Consider the following 20,086-nt stretch of genomic DNA (forward strand, 5'->3'; position numbering starts at 1 on the left):
CAACACTCCTCATCATTCATCCACAAAGTAATTTGCAGACATCCCTAATAAAAGAGCATGGAAATTACAACCAATCAATTTTAGAATAATTGAAAAGTCATTAAAGTGATCTTCACAACCTTATAAATGAAAGGTAATTATAAAATGGAAGCATGACATATGTAATTAAATATAATCTGATAAAAGTTTATATTTCTTATTCCATGAAGCTTTCAAACTAATTACTATGTCAAATTCGGGAGAATTGTACTGATCAAAAAGGGAAAAGGAAACAAATAATGTTTTCCTCATAGAAAATATACCTGTCTTGACTGAAAAAAACAAGAGTTTATTCCAAAACCTCAGTTCTCATGAGTTGGCTGAAATGCTCCATCTTTTCTCCACCTGCTTCTTCCACACCTCTTGCACAAGAATGTGGTGATTGTTCTGCCTACAAGCATTAAAAGAGTAAATGGAATTCTTTTCTGTTCTGCAGAAGTACTGATATGTTCTTTGGTCTGTTCTACATGCAGCCAGCTGCTTCCCATTGTCCTAACCTAAAAATTGCTTCTCACTCGTTCTGTTTATTACACATAAATTTGAAAGAAGAATTATTTGCATCACTTTCCTTTGTTGTGTGTCCTCCAAAGATCCATGAATTAGTCACCTATCAGACAGTGCTGTAGGCTCTCAGTTTTTGGTGAAGAAATCTCTAGGAGTTTTTTTTTTGTTGTTGTTGTTGTTAGTTTAGTTTGGGGTTTTTTTTGTTTGGTGGGGTTTTTTTGTTTGTTTTTTGTTTTTTGTTTTTTGTTTGGTTTGGTTTTCTTTTTGCTAAAATATATGCAGAAAAAGGTACAGTTTTCTTGAATCAAAAAACTAATGTGGATAGGGTTATTTCTGGCAATAACATTTGAAGAGGTGAATCTGAATTTAATATTTTCAGAAATGCTCCAGAGCCTTAGGGGCACAAAGATGTGCTGACTGCTGTGGGTATTTTGCTGCTGTAAAGTATTTCACAGTTCGTGTAGCACAAGCACTGCCTGGTACTTGCAAGTATCCTTTACAGCTCCACATTAAACTAAGCACAGCATTAACTTGTCTTGAAATATTTCATTGTGAAATCTTGAATAACTTGGAAAAATGCAATAGCTCTCTTACCCTCTGAAGAAACCAAGAGCCAGTCAAAGGACTTTCCCACAAAGAAGCTTTGGTTTGGAGTTGGGTTTCTCCAGTGCTTTGACACTCACTAAAATGTGAGCAGGGTTTCATAGTTTCATGATCTCAGTGTGATGTTCACGTGCATAAATCTGTCTCAGGTGAGAGCACAAAGCAGGGACCTGCCAGTGGCCAGTGCTAGTGGAAGTGCTCCAAATGGCAGTGAAGAACTTGGCTCTGCAGAAAGGCAGATCACACAAACCTGCTCCAGTGGATGGTGGATAGAACAGGACTTTGGGTATCCAGCTCTGGTGCCTAACAAAAGCTAGGCCAATTTTTGGATGCGAGAAGTTTAGTTTATGTAGGTTCCCCTAAAAAACCCTTTTTACAGAATAAATTGCTTGAATTAAAAAATGAGCAGGATTCTCCCACTGCCCTGCACATAAACCAGTGATGTTAAGCTAGCTGTTGTAGGACAACAGTTGGGCATCTCCTCACTCCAAGGCCGTGTAGTTGACAACTGCTGCACAATACTTACAGTGCTGCTCCCACAATCTTAACAGGGGTTTTAGGCTTACAATAGAGGCTGTTTTTAAGTACAGTTAATAAGCAATTACAGCAGGATACAAATTATTCTTTAAGCTACCACAAAGACCTAGGAATAATTTTGAAACATTAACTGAAGAACTAGAGAAGGAGCAGAACAACACAGACAAATCTTTTAAGGTTAATTTCCCTGCACAGCCTGTGTTACATATGGCACATCAGCACTACTTGCTTTTGTATTCAAGTCTCAGTCTGATGCTGTGTTTGAAGTCTACTGGAACAGGTAGCTCTTAAACAACACCCAAAAGAAACTAACCCTGTATTCTGAGCATGCACAGGCTGAAATTAAAGACACCATCTCTGAACATGATGGGGAAAACAAGTTTGAAGGCAATCTTCTGAGTGGAAACTTTGGTAAGTGAAGACTCTCCAGCAAAGAAAAGAGAAAAAACCCCACAACTATCTGGCATGCAATGAAAGAACCTTAAATTCACAATGAACATAAAGCCCCAGATCTACAACAGCAGTCATGGACACTGAAAGCCTGTGCTTATCCACAGGCTGAGACTCAGTATGACCACAGATAATTCCTAAGTTTCCTTACAGTCCTATACATCATTCCTGTTTCAGTATGAAAGCTTGCTCTAGTCATGTAAGAGACCTGTGCCTGCTAGAAATCCTGGTAGTAGCAAGGTGGTGGACAAATCATGTATTTTACATATCAGTTCACTCAAAGTGACTTCTCATTTATTAAAGTTTCAAAAGTTTACATCTTAGAAATGAAATCCTATATTCATTGCCCCACTTATGCAATCAGCAAACAATGATGGCATATGTATGGATTTTGGCTAGAGCTTGCCGAGGTGTCAGTCTCTGCCATTGTCTTCCCTGTTTACTAATATTCAACTTTAGCAAAGTGATCTGAAGCAAAAAGGATTTCTAAAGAAAAAGCATGTACATTTGCTATTTAGACACATTTATTTTTTTAAAAAACAATCCTGACACAGGTATGCGTTTTCACCTTCTTTCTAATCTGTGGATCTGGTTTAAAACAATGAAATCTTTTCACCTGTCCTTCCCTTTCCTCCCTATTTCCTGAATTTGGCCTCTGCTTGTAGCTGAGACTAATACTTTGACCTAATTTTAAGAAAGTGTGCAAAAAGTTACCAGGACAGGATCTCAATCAAAAAAGTTGTGCTACTTTCTGTTTGGGAGTAAACAACACCAAAAGCCTCTTCTGGGACATCAGATGCAAAGTTTCTTGTCTGCCTTACAATTGTGGCAACTTGTGCATCTGGCATAGTCACAGCCACGTGTGGTCATGGGTAATTGTTTTGCTTTAAAGTCATATAGGACATCCTAAATGGGTGGAAAAAACCCAACCACCCATCCAAGGCCTTAATTCACCTTAAAAAGGGACCCTATTAAGAAAACTTTGATACAGTTTATCCATATTGCCATAGTGGAATAAGAATGTAGAAGGTCTACAGTTACATCTGACTTTTCAAAAGTCAAACTTCACAAATTAACTAAATTTTGGAAAATCTGTGTTGGTACAGATGTGATTTACAACTGTAGGTTCACTGGCTTGGGGTGAGATACCTGGAAGCTTTTTACAGTTTGCACCTGAAAGGAATGGGCTCAACACTTTCCTTTGTTAGGGAGTGAGTATCCTCCCTACTCTGCTGGAGAACAGGAGACAGGAACACATCACCAGAGAAAACAGGGACTAAAACCTCAACTGTATTTCTGCATTAACAATGTCTTCTTGAGTGCAAGCCATTCCTCTCTTCTCTGCTTTAGTTTCATCTGTAGAATGAGAGGCAGAAGTGACGGCTGTGTAAATACTTTGCACTTCATGAATGGAGAGGCATCAGATTTAAAAAAAAAACCAAACCCCCAGTAATTACCAGGACATTCACCGGAGTATTCTGCTGCAAGGAGAATCTGAAGGAACATGTGCACCTCACCACCTCCTCATTCCTGACTAATGAATTGAAAAGCAGAGATAGGCACTCAGCTGACCATATTCCTTGAAAACATTTTCAAATTGCAGAGCTCTCATAAACACTTCTCTTCATTTAGTCAAGAAAGAAATATCATCAAACTACTGAAAGAAACAATTCAGGAAAACTTTCATGCAAGATGATACTCAGATGAAAAACTCTCCAGTGGAATAAATACCTTCCCAAGTCTGAATGAGACACACTTGAGTGACAGCCATTATGCACAGGACTAGGGGCCGAACACTCTCATATTCTTGTCACGTCCCCAGTGCTTTTTATCCATCTCACTTTTTTTTTTTTTTTCTCACAGTTTCAAGCAGTTCAAAATCATTTATTTGGCTTCTTTTTTTTTTTTTTTTTATTGTGCCAGCTGCTTATTCCTGGTGTTATCTAATAGGATTAGGGGGATGCAGAAGGTGGGGATGTGCTGGCCCTGTAATACTTTGGGAGATTAAACGTTTTCTTTGTAACATGTTAAAGTCTTATTTCATTTTGCACCAATTTAAAATGGAATGATTCTTCCCCCTCCTCTCCTTCCCCACCTCCTCCTATGTTTGAAGAGTGGTGTGTCACCTTGAAAAATAGCATGTGGGATCAGGATGAGAGAGGTGGGAGAGAAAAGCTTTCAGAAGCAGATCTGTAGTCCTGTGGGAATCAAAACTATAAATCTGAAAAGCACAGGATTAACTATAATCTGAGATTTCAGGAGAGAAGTAATGAAACTGCATGCTCTTCTACATTCTTGTTAAAAGTAGTTTTCTCCTTAGAAAGTGAGCAGCATAAAACATCAGGTAAGATTTATCATTGCATCTCAGAAGCAATTCGAAAGGTACCTGATGCATTTGCTAGAATTCTGCAGTTTATATAGACATTTCCCCCTTTTTTTCTATATAAAATATACAAAATTTCTATATAAATTTCTATATAAAATATAGAAAATAAAAAATTTCTAAAAATTGAAATGGTAAAATATTAAGAAACTTCACTGCCCAGTAGTTAATTAGAAGTATACAGCACAGATGTGTCTACACAACCTCCTATGGGAATTAAGATACATTACCTAAAAAAATCCTGTTGCAGCCTTGCTGATGTTCCTGTGTCTGACTGCAACATGAACAATGACAGATATAACATATTGTTCTAGGTAAGGACATAATGCTGTAATGGACACCTCCAAAAGCCTTTATCCCTTCCATGAGCAGAGCATTTAGCAAGGACGAAGAATTGATGAGGGAATGGAATATTTAAAGACACATAAAGGCAAGAGCTTCGCAGGAGGCATTGCTTACTTTAATTTTGTCTCAGCTGCTTTCAGTTACAAAGCAGAGTACATTAACTGAGGAAAGTGGCCTGGCTGCACTGACCCTGACTAGCAACTCGACTTCCCGTGCATGAGTCTCTCTTGTCACATCTAACTGCTCACACATGGCACAAGTCAGGGCTAGCAGCAGGCAGCCTTATTCCCATGCTGCAGACACATGCCAAGAGCTCTTAAGGAAATAAAACCAAATCTCTAGGGCTTGGTCAGAGGAGTTCCAGATCCAGGTTGTGGTGAAGAAGGCTTAACTCTTTACACTCCAAGTCACTCACTATTAATTCACGCATGGATTACTGTAAGAGAAAAAAAGCTCCTTGGCTTTCAGTTATTTAGGCTGCTTTGCAGTTAAGCTTCAAAGTTATCCTTAGACTTTCCTGAATTCTGTCTATTTTGCCCTTTCTTTCCTACCCTGTTCTCTACCCCATTTCACTTTTCCTACCAAGTCTGCATTCTGCTGGATTTTAACTCCTACTTTTCCCTGTGATTTTGATCTGCACATAGGGAAAGTTAATGTTCAAAACCAGCAACTAGTGATATGTCAAAGCTGCTAAAATGAGTTGAATTATGCAAGTAGACAGTTAGGTAAGAAACCTTCCTTGTATCTATTTACTTCATCCACAGCAGAGTGATCAATTTGCTAATTAGGAAGATCCTCAGCATAATTCTAAAGCACAGATTCCCATCCATCCATCCTCCACTATTCTTCATGAGCATTTGGCTTGAAGGAGTCATTATATCCCAAATTCATCTTGCTCAACCTCTCTATATGCTATTTTATTAACATCTGTGATGTGATTGAAGCATTCAGGGTTTCATTTGTAACCTGTACCAAACCTTGCTACAGACATTGATGATAAATGAAGCGCCAGGTTCTACGTGAAACATTATTACACAATACATCAGTTTTATGCCAGAGTTACTGATGTTTTCATGGTCTCTCTATTCAGAGAAATGGGCCTGTACTCACAGGGGCTTCATAATTTGAATAGCAAGCATCTTTTAGATTGACAAAGTCATTTATAAAACCTGCATCATGACTCAAGGCTAGTTATGTAAATCAGTTTTTCTTGAAGTGAGAGTTGCTGTTGCTTTCTGTTGATGAATGGGGTCTGCATGTTCTCTAGAGAAACTCCTAATCCCTACCATTAACCTGAAAATGACATTATGCTAATGAAGACCATTTTTCACTTGTAATCCTACCCAATTAAATTTGAGCAATGGCTTTTTGCATATGGACATATGTAACTTGATTTCCTGAGCAATTCTTTTCTCATGCCATGATCAGTGTAAGATCCCACAAATTCCAAGGCACAACACCTGCAACAGCTGCTCTGAGTCATGACAAAATGCATGTTTCCTACTTTGTCCCAACATAATCTGAAAAAAAAAGGTTGAGATAAAGCAAAGAGTCTTCAACAAAGTATTTCTGAACCCTCTTTAGAAACCTAAATTGAACTGGTAGACCCTTTGTTAAACTTAAAAAAATAAGTCAAATATAACTAAGTAGCTGGCGATTTTATTTTCTTTTATTTTTTCCCTCCAAAATATGTTTTAAAATATCTCTTAAATTTATCTACCAGGTGTCAATTAAGGAAAATTTAATTTAATGCACAGAGGTGACTGGTTGCCAGCAATGCTAGATTTGATGAATTAGCTCAAACTCTTAATTGCTCCAGTTCTTCCTACAGGTTCCTTCTTTTTTTCACAATTTGTCACATTTCCTGTCATGTTGTTTGCCAAAATCCTGATAATCTGCACAAAGAGACACCCCAGCAATGGTATTGCAGGACATCATGCTGTGCTCTCACTTGCTGTCCTCGTTACTCAAATGCAAAGCAACTACTCTATATAATTATATAATATAAATATAATTGGTCTTGAAACTTCAGTGTGACAAAGCTGCTCTGCAGTGTTTCTTTAATCTGAAAACAGGGAAGCTGGAAGAAAGTGCCAGCAGTTTATCATTATAAACCGCACAACCCTGAGCTGGTAACAATACATTGCCTCAAGTTTCTCTGTGATTTAAGTTTCTTCTGTTTATCCTGTTATTCTAATGTTCTACCAAGACGTGAAACAGTATTTCAAGACAGCTCTAGGAAAATGATTGAAAAGATTTAAGTCCATCTCAAATCCTAAAATATCCTAGTGGGAATGTTTTTTATTGACTGCTGATGCTGGAAATAAGGGAACAAATTCCCTTTTGGTGTGAGGTTAAGCAGAGTGGTTCTGAATCACCCTTTCCTTCCTGCTACTGAAGCAGTGAGGGTCTCACTAGCAATTACCAAACTCCACTTGCTTCCCTCTGAGCCTGTTGCAATCTCAGGTTTATTCATGGGAGGCAGGAACTTTCCATAATTTAAGTTTTTACTGTGTTCCCATGAAATACTCTGTTTTGATCTCCTTTTATATTCAAAAGGAAGAAAGATGAGCTTTCAAAAGGCTTAGTTTAATTATCAGAAGATATTATCTAAGAAAAGCAGCTGTAAGATTTAAATAACTTCAAGTGGCCATTTAGAGATCTGCAAAGCATTCAGTCTTTTCATATTATTTAACTATTGTAGGACTCATTCAACAGCCATGAGAGACTAGAAAATGTATTTCTAAATTAATGAGAAAGTTATTAGGAAAAAAAATCTAGTAGGTTGATGGAGATAACCTACCTACACTCTCTTCATTTCTTGTTTCATGTTGAGCTAATTAGCACTTTCTAATGCAACACTATTTCACAGCATTTGCATTTTAAGTGCTGGAGAGGGAACAAGGACTCAGATGAACAGGTTTGGAAATTAGTGTATTGAAACTTTAGGAAATGTTTAAACATGAGGGGAATAAGAGGTACCATTTATAGGCACGGTAGCTGTGCTCCTGAAGAAGACAAAGGTAAGTAAAAAGTACTTCAGCTGAGTGCTTTCCCAAAAGAAGATCACTTGAAAATAGATTAATAGATATTGCCTATGATCTGAATGAGGCCCAAACCTTTATTTAGTATCAAGCCAGAAGGCAAAGGACTTGCCTGTTATCAGTTCATTTTTAGTTCTACCTACTCTGTGTCTGACACTTTGCAACCACAGATAAATATAGTCCCTCCTCCAGGATCCTTTCTGCCCTCAAAGAAAGGAGCCTACTGGGCAGAAAAAGCAATAAATTGTAACAATGACAAGATCTTACATAAATATTAAAGTAAGTATGCCTGTAAACTTCTGAATTATTCTGGGGGCATGACAGTGAGAACTGGGACATGAAGCAATGTTTCACATATACATGTATATGCATAAATACACGTAAACATACTTGCAAAGGAATATTAGTCCAGAGCACTAAGTACAAAGTAGTTACATGGGTAGTTTGTGGAACATTTAGCATATATAAAAGATTTATCCTTCATTCCTATTTTCATGTTTTTGTAGTAATGTAATACTGATAGTTACCTATGAATACATCTAGTTTTTGAGACAGCATTAGTCTTTTTGGCATCCCAGGAATTTTAACATCCTTGCCTAAAATATACACACAACAACTTAATTAAAAGGAAATCTAACTCCAGACTTTTAATATGTACATTTACCAATGCAACTATAAAATAGGGCATGAAATGGCTGCAGATTTCCTTCATGTTCTTTCCAGCCTCAAAGAAAATCATCTGCCAGATCACATTTACAGCCACTAAGAGATTCCTTATTATATATGGATATGGATATTAGAAGACTGAGGACCAAGAGGGAAAGATGAATGACCCTGAACTAAAAAAAGTTAATTGTGTTCTCCTCCTATTCTTCCTGTACCTTGCCAGGAAAGTTAAAGACACAGTGCATTTTACTTTGAAAAACTTACTAGTTTAGCACAGCATACAAGTAGCATAAGCCTTGCTTGGTTTTTTCCTCAAGAGCTTTAAAATTTAATTTTATGTAGCAACTTGCAAGACAGTCTCAGAGCCAACAGAGTATTTCAGCTGCCTGGAATAAAGGCAATCCCCAAGCTTTATGAATGTAAAAGGACTAACTTTATTTCAAATGTTGGTATCTTTAGAAGTTTTTTGTATATTTCACAATTTTTGTTCTTTGGCCTGAAGGAAAAAAAAATATTGTCTTTCCCTTGAAGTGCTTTAATACAAATTATCTTAACAAGCCACCAATAATTCTTCTTTTCAATCAAAATAATGAAATCCAAAGATGAGCCCCTCAAGCAAATATTATTTGCATGCTGCACTGACCACTCAGCTGATCCAATGGGCACTTTTCACAGCAGTATATTTTTTAGGCTTACCATTCAAGTGCTATCTGGATGCTGGCTTTCAGTATGCCTTCATTCATTAACACTGTTGATTAGATGGTGGGATTTTTCATTGGAATTCAAACAATATTTACTTACCTCTATGAAAGTATCAGTGCTTTTAGAGGCAGCTAAAAACCCAAGGGAAATACTCAGTGACCATGGACCAAGCTCAGACTTACTCTCAGACTTTGTGGTTCTTAGTTACCAGCCAGGGTTAAACCATGACACCATTAGTATGCAGGTGAATTCCTGCAGGAATGCACCACAAATCACCACTTCTTCCTGCTAAAATAATGCTAAAATAATGTGTTGGTGTTCACTAGCACCAGAAATGTCTAGGAGCTCCTGTAATTCCTATCAGTTTTATGTCAGCCAGCATTTGTAAAAGCAGTCAAGAATTTGCATCCTTACCTGACTTTGGTGGAGCCACCCTGCAGAGTCCATGCCACAGACTCTACTCCATCTGCTGTTTTCCAAGCAGGTTTCCTCTTGTATGTTGTCAGCCACTTGACCAGGACTCATGACAGCCTTAACACATTATACAGCATGTAGCAGGAAAACAACTGATAAACCAAGAGACAAAAGTTCCTATGGATCTCTTTAATTTCTTCCCATACAAGGTACCCATACAAGGAGTTATGATTCCTTCATGTTTGAAGATTTGAAGTTAACAAGTAAAACAACCTTGTCTTGCTGGCATGAACAAACTGCTGAAAAGAAAGCTCTGCATGGACCTGCATGTCACTACACTCTGTTTTGTGGGTCTAAAGCACTGAAGCATGTTGCCCAGAGAAGTGGTGGATGCCCCATCCCTGTAAGTCTCCACAGTCCAGTGGGACGAGGCTCTGAGCAATCTGATATAGTTGAAGATGTCCCTCATTACTGCAGGGAGGGTTGGATTAGGTGACCTTTAAACTCAATTCCTTCCAACTCAAATGACTCTATAATTCTACAATTTAGGACAGGAAGACTTTCAAAAAAACCAAGTGCCACAAAAATGTAAGCAAACATGAAGAAAATATTCATGTTGCTTTTAAGTCCAAGGAAGCTTCCCCAAAATATTAATAACTTTTAGTCCACAGCACACAAAAACTTTGAAATAAATACAAACTTTGTAATAAAGTTATTTTGCACCAAAGTTTAAAATGTAAGCAAGCATTTTGAAATGAGATTTTTTCATTTTGGAGACAGATGATCATCAAAACCAAGTATTTTTCACAATCTTTTTCAATAGAGTGGCTTTCTCCAATTTGCAGTAGTTTTGCCAGAAGTGAGAAGAAAAAGAAACCCCAAACCCATAGACATACCTGTCTGGCTTGTAAGCTAATTTCTGTTTTAAGGTAGATTTTCAAGCTACTTGTGCGTTGAAGTAGCTTCCAAAAACTGGATGTTCAAAAAAGTATGGATATGTGCATACGGAGTAGTAATCCAGGTTTTCAATTCTTCTTTGGACAATCTTGCACAAAGAGGAATAAAAGAAGACACAGGAGGAAATTGGTTGTGCTACCTCCCTATATTCCCAGTTACAAGACAGCTGTTTCTTGCAAAGCAAAAAGGGAGCAGAGTAGATAAACCAGCTACTTCCCTTAGTCAGAGAACTTCCAAACTTTGCCATGACTTGGGTAATGGATTTGTGCAAACTCTAATATTACCTGGGTTTGTAGTATTTATGGGATTTGTATGCATCCCCCATCCCTTTTGCGTGTATCTGTAGGCTTCAGACAAACTCTTGCAGCAAACCCAAGGGTTCTCTAAATGCAGCAGCATTTCAGGTTCACTTAATAAAAGCAGATTTGCTCTTCATGATCCCTCTTACAGCAGCAGAGTAAGGAGGCAAGTGCTAGAGCCAAGAAGAGCAGAGCTAGAATGTAGCTGCAAAGAACATATAGAACTATTTTAAGAATATAAGTCCTTGCAAGTTGCAAGGTTGCAAGTACTGACCAAAAGATGAGACACCACAATGGCTGAGTTAATCTTAAATTATACCACCTGCCCTGAATTCAATATTTAGTATTTCAGAGGATCACATTCCACCTTTCTTGAATTCAAAATAGCTCACTGAAGGGGGAAATTGTTTGCTCTGCTACACCCTGCTCTGGCTATTTGGGATATACTGCCACCAGACCTCCTGGAGCCTGCTCTCTTTGCCACAAACCAGTTCACTTTATTACAAATTGTCATTCAAAATAAAAATGTGGGTGAAGGAGGAAGCAGGATTCACATGTTCTCAGAATTCCAGTAGTGAAGGACTTGTGAATTAGATCCCTTTTCTTAGCCTAGAACTGCCATTATAACCCTTCTCTGCATAGCTGTTGTTGGTATTTGCTCCAGCAGTTAGTTTATGGACCCACCAAGCAACTCCCTATATCTTTTGTGTAGCTGCTGCTAAATGAGTTTGATCTGGATTTACTTGGAGCTCTTGCAGTTGTTTTCTTCCTGACCTTCAGAAAGGAGCTGATTTCTCACTGTCTTTCCTGACCCAAATTAGTCAGGAATTAAAAGAAGAAAGACTAAGGTCCAGGACACTGGCTGAGAGATAGTAATATGGAGCCTGGAACCCTGCTGTCAAGACCCTACTGAGGAAATTAATTTTCCAGGACACCACATCTTCAGCCACACACTACTTTCATTATCAAAAGGACACCAGCTCACCTATTACTACAAGGAGTCTGCACAGTATAGTCATCTAGCCTTTAATTTGTGCGTGAAAATTAAATATAGGCTTTAGGTTCACTTATTCCTTATGCTCTGAAATAGGGGTAGGAGTAGGGGACAGAATTAAGATTTGAAGAGGGTGTAGAGAATTGTATTGGACTGAATTGCAGAGGTTTAAATGGGCTTATCAGCCAGTCAGGCAAGCACCATGAAGAAAGGATAATTCACTGTGCAGCAGTGCTGCTAACAAGGGCTGCATATCATGAAAGGTCAATGACCTTTTGTCGTACCTTTGGCATTCATCTTCTAATTCCTTCTAAACCATGGTCTAATTCCTCTAATTTGCCTAGTCATGTTCAGCAATCCCTTTGTGCTCTCTGAGACACTGTTCTTGCTCACAGAGAGTCCCAGAGCTTTTCTCTGGGCACTGACTGCTGGCACATTACTTAATGTCCCCATAAAAGCATTTTCCATCAGGGGGCCCTCAGGCTCGTTGAGATTTATTAACATGTAGAGGTGGCAGCATCTTGAGCAGTGGAGACACAGCTGACACCAGTTGACTGAAGTCCTCAGCAAGTCACTTCACACCTCCTAGGTGGGAGCTAACCAGCTCCCCACATGCTTGCTGCAGTAAGGGATGGAAATGTTCCAGCCCCTGAAGATCTGGCTTGAACCTGCTTAAAGCATTGACAAAAAATTTTCGCTTTCTTCCTCACCTTCCTTTCCTTATGAATTCACCACAGTTCTCTCTCCCTGCATCTCTCCACATCTCATTTCAACAATGATTAAAAAAACACCCTTCTTGCCTTTTGCTTTAGGGTCTTCTTTTCTATAAAAGTGTCCCCTTTCATTCAGGTGTCTTCAGTTCTATTGTTTGCCTATATGTCTTCTGTCATCCTGATTACTGCTCCTTGCCAGATGTTTTTCCACTTCCTTTCCCTCCCAAATATATATTAATTTTGTTTCATAGCTTTCTGTCTCTTCAGTTCTTGTTCTATTTAGTGTTCTCATTTTCCTCTGTAGACTCACTCGAAGTAATAAAAGTTGTTTTGATAATAAACTCAGAAGAACATGTTACACTGTGGTGACACATTAGTCTGACTAGTCATAGCTACAACACACTTTGTCCTTTGAAGGAGTCCAAGGTTTCAAAAGGTTTTGACCCCAAAGGGGACAAAAAGTCAACCATTTAAAACGAGTTTCTGAAAACTACATGTTATATATCCACAATTTTTAAGGGAAGAAATATATGGTGACATGGTTCTGAAACAGGAGATCCAAGAAAGTATTCAAGAAATACTTTGCTCAAGCAATTCCAAAATGTAACATCAAAACAATTCTAATGAAAATTTTAGATCTCATTTAAGGTTTTGGAGGAAAACTCATACAGTGAATGTTACCACCTCCAATTGTGAGCTTTCTAGAGGAGCTTCTCAAACAGAAAAAGGTGCATACTGCCATTCATATAGTTATTGTGTAAATATAAAATTGGCTAACGTCAAGTTTGACACCACAAGAGAATGGCTTTATCTTGGGTACACACATCTGTAAAGGTCACTAGTGCTAGACATGATATGCAAATGGCACCACGGACTCACCTCTGGCAGAGCCCTGCTGTGTCCCCTGCAGCCTGCCCATGCTTCCAGCCTGCCCTGGGCTGTGCCAGGTTTAGGCCCCCATGGGAAGGTTAAAGTGTCCCCACAGGGCACACACAAGGCAGAGGTCAGGGCTGTGTCCCCACAGTGGCTCAGGAAGAATTGGCAGTGTTGAATGCTCAGTGGATTATAGGGGCTAAGTAAGGTACCAGTGCTGATGCAAAGCACAGGCAGGCACTGGGGACCTGCCCCCCAGGCTGCTGCTGATCAGCTGTTGGATCAGTAATTAACTCCAGATCCAGGATTTCATCTCTGCCTCCACACACTCTGTTCCTCCTCCTGCCTTTGTGCCTGCTAGGCAGTGCAGACAGTCTTCCTCAAACTTCATGTGTGGCAGCAACTGGGAATTCCTTGGGGCAGGGCTCTTTTTATCTAGACATTTTTGGCCCTAGATACAAAAGGAAAATATCCATAGAAGTATTAGAATTATTACTAAACAAACAAGCAACATCAAAACCAAGATGACACATAAGGTCTTACTATCCTACTTGTTCCCCAAACTTCCCAGGAGTAGATTGTAATACAGAAAAAGTAATTCCTAGAGAAGGTTCAAGTTTCAAGACAAAATTTTAAGTTCCATTGGCATGGAACAAATGACAAATACATAGCTAGAACACTTTTGTATTTCTGTTTAGTCTTACTTTGATGGAGTGTTATATCTTACAGGTAAAATCTTTCCTTGCAGTTTAAGAACAAATCCTTAATTTTACAGAAGAAAAGTGTCATGAAACAAATTATTTCTCACTGCTGTGCCTGAAATATCATCTTTGCTGCAAGATCTGCCTCAGCTTCAAACCTGAAGAAAGAGATACAAAGTAAAAAAGCCTCTTCAAAAACATGCTTTTTTTTTAACCTACACATATTTTTTAGGATAATGAAACAGCTTTAAAAATTGAATTATATCATTAATTTTTCCTAGTCAATAGGAAAAGATTGACACATATGAAAAGAGTGCACAATAGGTGCACTACTCATTGTAAAAAACATAGATCACAAAATCTTCTACCCAAAATGGAGATCAGTTTCTGGTCCTAAGTCCTAAATATATTTTATTGTGAAATATTAAATTCTTCTAGCTGTGAAAACTATCGCCAATTATCCATTTGATTTTCTTTACTAGACAAATCAGTAACTACCACCAAATTATTTAGTACAGAAAAAAGAAGCAACGAAGTCTTCTTTCAGTTTACTTGCTGAGTCAACAGGAATCTGCAATAAAGTCTTACAATAAAATAAAAATAAAATAAAATAAAATGGCCTAAATAAAGCATAGAGCAAGCAAGCGATGTCTGGCAGGTTTTGCCAGATAACTGTGACAAACTTAGAAAATTTACACTGTTGTATCTCCACACTTCCCCACTCTTGTATGAAAAACAGAGGGAATGGCGATAGTCAAAACCAGGTGGAAATAAATAATTATATAAGCATAAGGGCTTTTCCATAGTAAGTTATTCAGTACTTTTTAACATATTTCCCTTCGCAATGAAATAAAAATAGCCAGTGCTTTCCTCAGCTTGATGCATTTTCATGTCATATGAAGGTATTTTGGCCCTAGTCCCTTACTAGGGATACATGACTGCTGGGCATGTTAAATGAGAGGAGTCTCCTCTTCCTGTATGCCCTGATCCCAAAGATCTTGCTGTCCTTCTGCAGCTATCACCTCTGTACTTTGTTGTTTTCTCCTACACATGGGTACCAGGCCAAGGAGCCCTTTGGAGAGGACAGTGGAGATTACTAGCATTCACAAAACTGCCATCAAAACATCGGGATGTTGTCCTTGTCCAACCATTTAGAAAACCTGGTGTGCCTCAAACAACAATTTCTGCTGCCTGTTATGTAGGGGGGCTCTGCTCAGGTGTCCTGTGCTCCCTGTCCCGGCTTGCCTTAGGCACTACTGTTTACAAACAAGATTTAGCTGGTGTTTTCATCTTCAGAAAGTGACCACCAAATGCTCTCTGTGACAATGAAAGAAATAATTTGTTATGACACATCTCAAGCCTGTATTCAAAGTGTCACATTTAAGTATGTGTAAGAAGTATCATTTGGTATAAGCCTGTGATGCATAAAAGTCTTACATATTTCTTTTTACTCATGTTTGTTTATAACTCTGAGGAAGGTAAGGCAGTGAAGCTTGATCCAAGTCTTACATTCCTCTGACATTATGAGGAACATGTTCATAAGAGCTGAATAGTTCAGTGGTTTACTTGTCCCTTTCCCTCCTAGGAAATGAGATGCTACTATGGCTCCAGATATGTTTTTTTAAATTCAATTCAGAGATAATGGACACAAGCAGATAAAAAGATCCTTGCCCCTCTCTGTAATTACCTGCACTAAATTAAGTTTACCAGATTGTTCAGTTTCTATAAAACAAGGTAAGAAGAAAATCCCTCTACTAAATCAGCTGATTAATGCATGGAAAATAACCAAACTAAAACCAACTCCAAGCTTGTAGCACTTCACTGTCCTGAAGATAATTTTTGTGGTTTTTTTCCACCAAACAGAATAACCAGTTCTAAGATTCTGTCTCCCCTGTTAATATTCTGACTTCATTCAACCTGTTCATATCTACTAGATTTTATGAAACTTAGAAATGCAGAACACTCAGAATCTTTAAATTTATAAATGCAACAGTTTCTGCATCTATATTTTAGAATGGCTGATGGCTGGGAAGGGGTGGCCCAAGGCATGAGTTGTACCCTAGACTCTTGTGAATAAACTGTGTACTTGCAAATATACTGCTCCAGTAGGAAAAGTAATTTCTATTAAGTGAAGACAGGCAGGGAAGATAAAGCAAAGACAGAGCAAAAAATAGTTAAGTGCTAATACAAAACCTCACAAACAAGGGCTTCACTTAGAAATTGAATATGATCATATATAAACGTGGTTTTCTATTAGTGACCTCTGGAACATCTGAGCACTAAGTGGTGCTGGTGTACAACAAAAGAGGGAGCCTTGTGCTTCAGTAAAATAGGAAGCAAGGCTGTGCTCCCTCTTTATACATCATCAGGCAGTAACAGGATAGGAAGATTACAACATCTGAGACACAGATATCTGTGCAGGTCTAATCGTTCCTGTCAGAGCTCCCTTAAGGCAAACTTAAATTAACTGACTTGAGATTCTGAATGATGCAGCTTCATGCCCAATCTAACACTGAAAAAGAGGCCCTGATAATGGGGCAGTAGTGAGTGATGAGGGAACAAGATTTAATATAGAGTTAGTGCTCCCTGCAGAGGGGGCAGGTCAGGCTGACTGAGATCCAGAGGAACAAAAAGTGCATTTTCATTTTAAGATGATTCCAGATTTCTCAGATGAGCACAGCATGGTCTGCCTAGGAGCTGACAGCAACAGGACCTTAATGATCCACCCCCATGCACAACAAACTATGAGAGTGTCAAGTGCCTAAAGGTCGTGGAATGTTCCAAGCATGGAGCACATAAAGCTGTCAGGTAAGGTTGTCTCAGATCACTCAGCTCTCAGCTAGGAAGCTGAGGGGAGTTGGCACTGGAAAGAGACCATGACGGTCTGTGGCAGCTCAACATGCTTTTCTAAGCTGATACTGAAAGCAATTGCCATGACAATAAGGATTAGGCAGGCAGCTGATACATTTGGCATGTATATCAAGGGTGCTAATGAGGCCCCTTCTTTGCTGGGATTGCTGAGGGTCAGAACAGACCATGTACAAAACACCCTCTATCAGCACCATTAGCAAGGGGAGTCAATAGTTAAAATATCTTGCCAGTGACAATCAAAATCCAGATTAAAGTCTGCATTCAGAAAGCCACCAACAACTTGTCTAAGGAGAAGGAAAAGAAAAACAAAAGCTTTATATACAAATGGTTCATTTTCTTCTGCATCAGTAGATGGTGCTCTTCGTATTCTCTCTGTGCTTACTTCTAAGCACAGTGCTTTTATGCCCGGGGCTGAAATCTCTAAGTGCTTTTTCCACACACCCTTCTTCATCTCCTTAAATTGCCAGACCTTCTTCCCTCTAAAGTGGCTGGACAATAATCATATTAGTGCTCAATGGGTTCAGTCAGGAACTTTAGAATTATCTGTCATGGTAAATAACCAAAGGAGCCAGAAAACATGTAGGATTTCTGTGCCTTTCAGGAAGGCTACCACTCGCTAAATACTAATGTGATCCTTCTTTTGTAAGTGCTTCTGAAGGGGTCTCACCAGGCTTCTGTCCGTGGTTGTCCTGAGCAGGAGTGACACCACCTCTCACAAGAGTTGTGGGTGCACAGTGTGTACAGCCAGCATATAAATTTAACACATTGGAGGTGCATGAAAACCACCTTTCACACCTCTGTAACACCACTTACCCCTAGTAGGCTTCTCGGAATCCTAAATGCTGCAAACAGTCACATTCAGATAAAATTTCCAAGTGCAGAATGAGGGAGCTCACATCCTAGAAAAAGAGCACAAATACCATCCCATTGTCTGACACTCCAAACAGAGACATGCATGATCTATCCAGCAGCAAACCAGCTGTTCCCATCTCCACAGGCAGGCACAAATGCCCTTTCCTCACTCTGGAAATGGAGCATCTGGGCATTTGTTCCACTGTATTCACTGTTACTCAGGCAGGTGATGGAATATCATGTGGTCTGTAAATAGGCTCAGAGGCATGACGAAAGAGAATCAATTTCTGGGATAATAGGAAGAAAATAACTCAAATATACATACACATAAATCAAGGAAGCTGGCTCACTTACATGAAAGTGCTATAAATGATGCAGTACTGAGCAGAACTGTGTCCTTTCTGAGTTGCCTTTTAAGTCTATAGACTTCTATAAACAGCATTCTTTTTCTTCATGGTTTCCTTCTGAGTCTGGTTCTAGAAGTTGCTCTAAAGACGATGTACTGTATGAAATGGCGTAAATTTATTAAGAAAACTGCAAAATGCAGCCAGTCCATAACAACAGTGATAAGACCATAAAAAGTGGCACTGACACCACTGAGGTAACAATCAATACTTGTCCATGAGTTCCCCCTACCAGAGGGGAAACAAACTAATAAACAAAATGAGCCAAAAAAATCCAACCCAATCCCCACCCCCCAAAAAATTCCCCAAATCTCAAGGGGGTATTTGTAACCTGTACTGCAGCCTTAATTCCATAGCACCTGGTCAGGAGGTGTTGTTCCTCAGAGGCCTGAGACTGAGTCTTTAAATCTCTGGCACTGAAGGTAACCCACAGCAAGCCACACAGAGAGAATTAAGACTTCCTCAAGAATTAACTCCTCCACAGCTGCTCCCTTTCTAAACCCAGAAACGCCCCTCCTTTTTTTGTTTTCTTGTTTATTTCATTGGTTGTTGTTACTCTTTTGCCTTTGTGTAGAGCTGGCTCTGTGTCCTTGGCAGGAGACACTGTATTTCCTTAGAGTAGGTGAGGGGAAGAAGGATGTAGTGGCAAGATTCAACACTTCCACAGACTTTTTTCACATAAATGGATAAAGTTTGTATCTCCATTGCCTATTGCCCCTGACCTGGCATAGCCTTTATGTAAGAGCTCAGATTTGGTCTTGCAGCAGGGCTCCCAAAGATTTCAGGAAGGATTCTGTCCAAGAGCTCCAGCACAGAGCTTAGCACTATCATCTGAGGCTCAGTGCATCTGGCTGCTTTAATGAACTGTGGCTCACATCATGGGGCCTTTGTTATCTATCCTTTACTGAAATGATTAGAGTTCTGCCCTGTGTTTTTCACCCACATATCTTTCTTTATATTTTTACCTCTTTCTCATCTTGAATGTTGCCTTTCTTTTCCCTGCAGTATTACCCAGTTGTCTTTTCCAGTAAGACTCATGATCCCATTCAACCTTTGATGTAACAGAGTCATTGCTAAACTCAAATATCCATAACTCGAGGAATTTCCTGAGAGCAAAGGAATTTGGCTTCAAAATGTGCTGCTGAAAAGCATGCACAGAGACTTTGGAACTTGCTGTCTCAGTCTGCATTTTCACAATTTCTTTCTGAACTAGAATATTTGCCTTGAGAAAGCACTGAATATGGCATGAAGATAAATAGAGCTTTGGCACTCAGTGCACTCTGCTTTTTCATTTGTTATTCTAATGAAGCAATACACACCCCAGTATTTTTCTCCCGACAGAAGCCATGTATCTGATAGCCCAGAAAATCCCTTTCTGTACCTTAAACACACCTGTCTCAGAAATGCCAACCTGCTGTGGTAAACTGAATCATGTATCTTGACCTGATGTTTACTGAACATATAAGTTGGTTTGTTTTCGCTCCATGTTCTGCTTTCTCTAGATAAGACACACTTCGAACAGAGAAGGTAAGAGGAAATTGTAACAAAAGACTATGAGAATTTACCAGCACGGGGAAGATTCTAGCTCCTGTTGAGGGAATGGGACAGGTTCTATTCTTAAAGGTAGAAGGATAAGTACAGAACATAAAGAAAGGAGTTTGAAAAACTCTCCAAATTAACACAGATGTCTCCTAGAAGGATCTGATGCTCTGGCTGCTCAGCTTATCATCATAAG

The 20,086-nt window shown here is 39.1% G+C and overlaps 1 protein-coding gene across 1 annotated transcript in view; it reads right to left on the minus strand.

Annotated features, from left to right (window-relative positions):
* Window positions 1-9,755, minus strand: part of SH2D1B (SH2 domain containing 1B) — a 44,195-nt gene extending 34,440 nt beyond the window's left edge. Inside the window, exon 1 of the mRNA XM_083854499.1 lies at window positions 9,688-9,755. The gene's annotated coding sequence lies outside the window, so the exon portion shown is untranslated. The remainder of the gene's footprint in view (window positions 1-9,687) is intronic.
* Window positions 9,756-20,086: the final 10,331 nt, after the last annotated feature.

This window comes from Zosterops lateralis (assembly GCF_965231275.1).
Source record: "Zosterops lateralis genome assembly, chromosome: 2".
NCBI classification, from domain to species: domain Eukaryota; kingdom Metazoa; phylum Chordata; class Aves; order Passeriformes; family Zosteropidae; genus Zosterops; species Zosterops lateralis.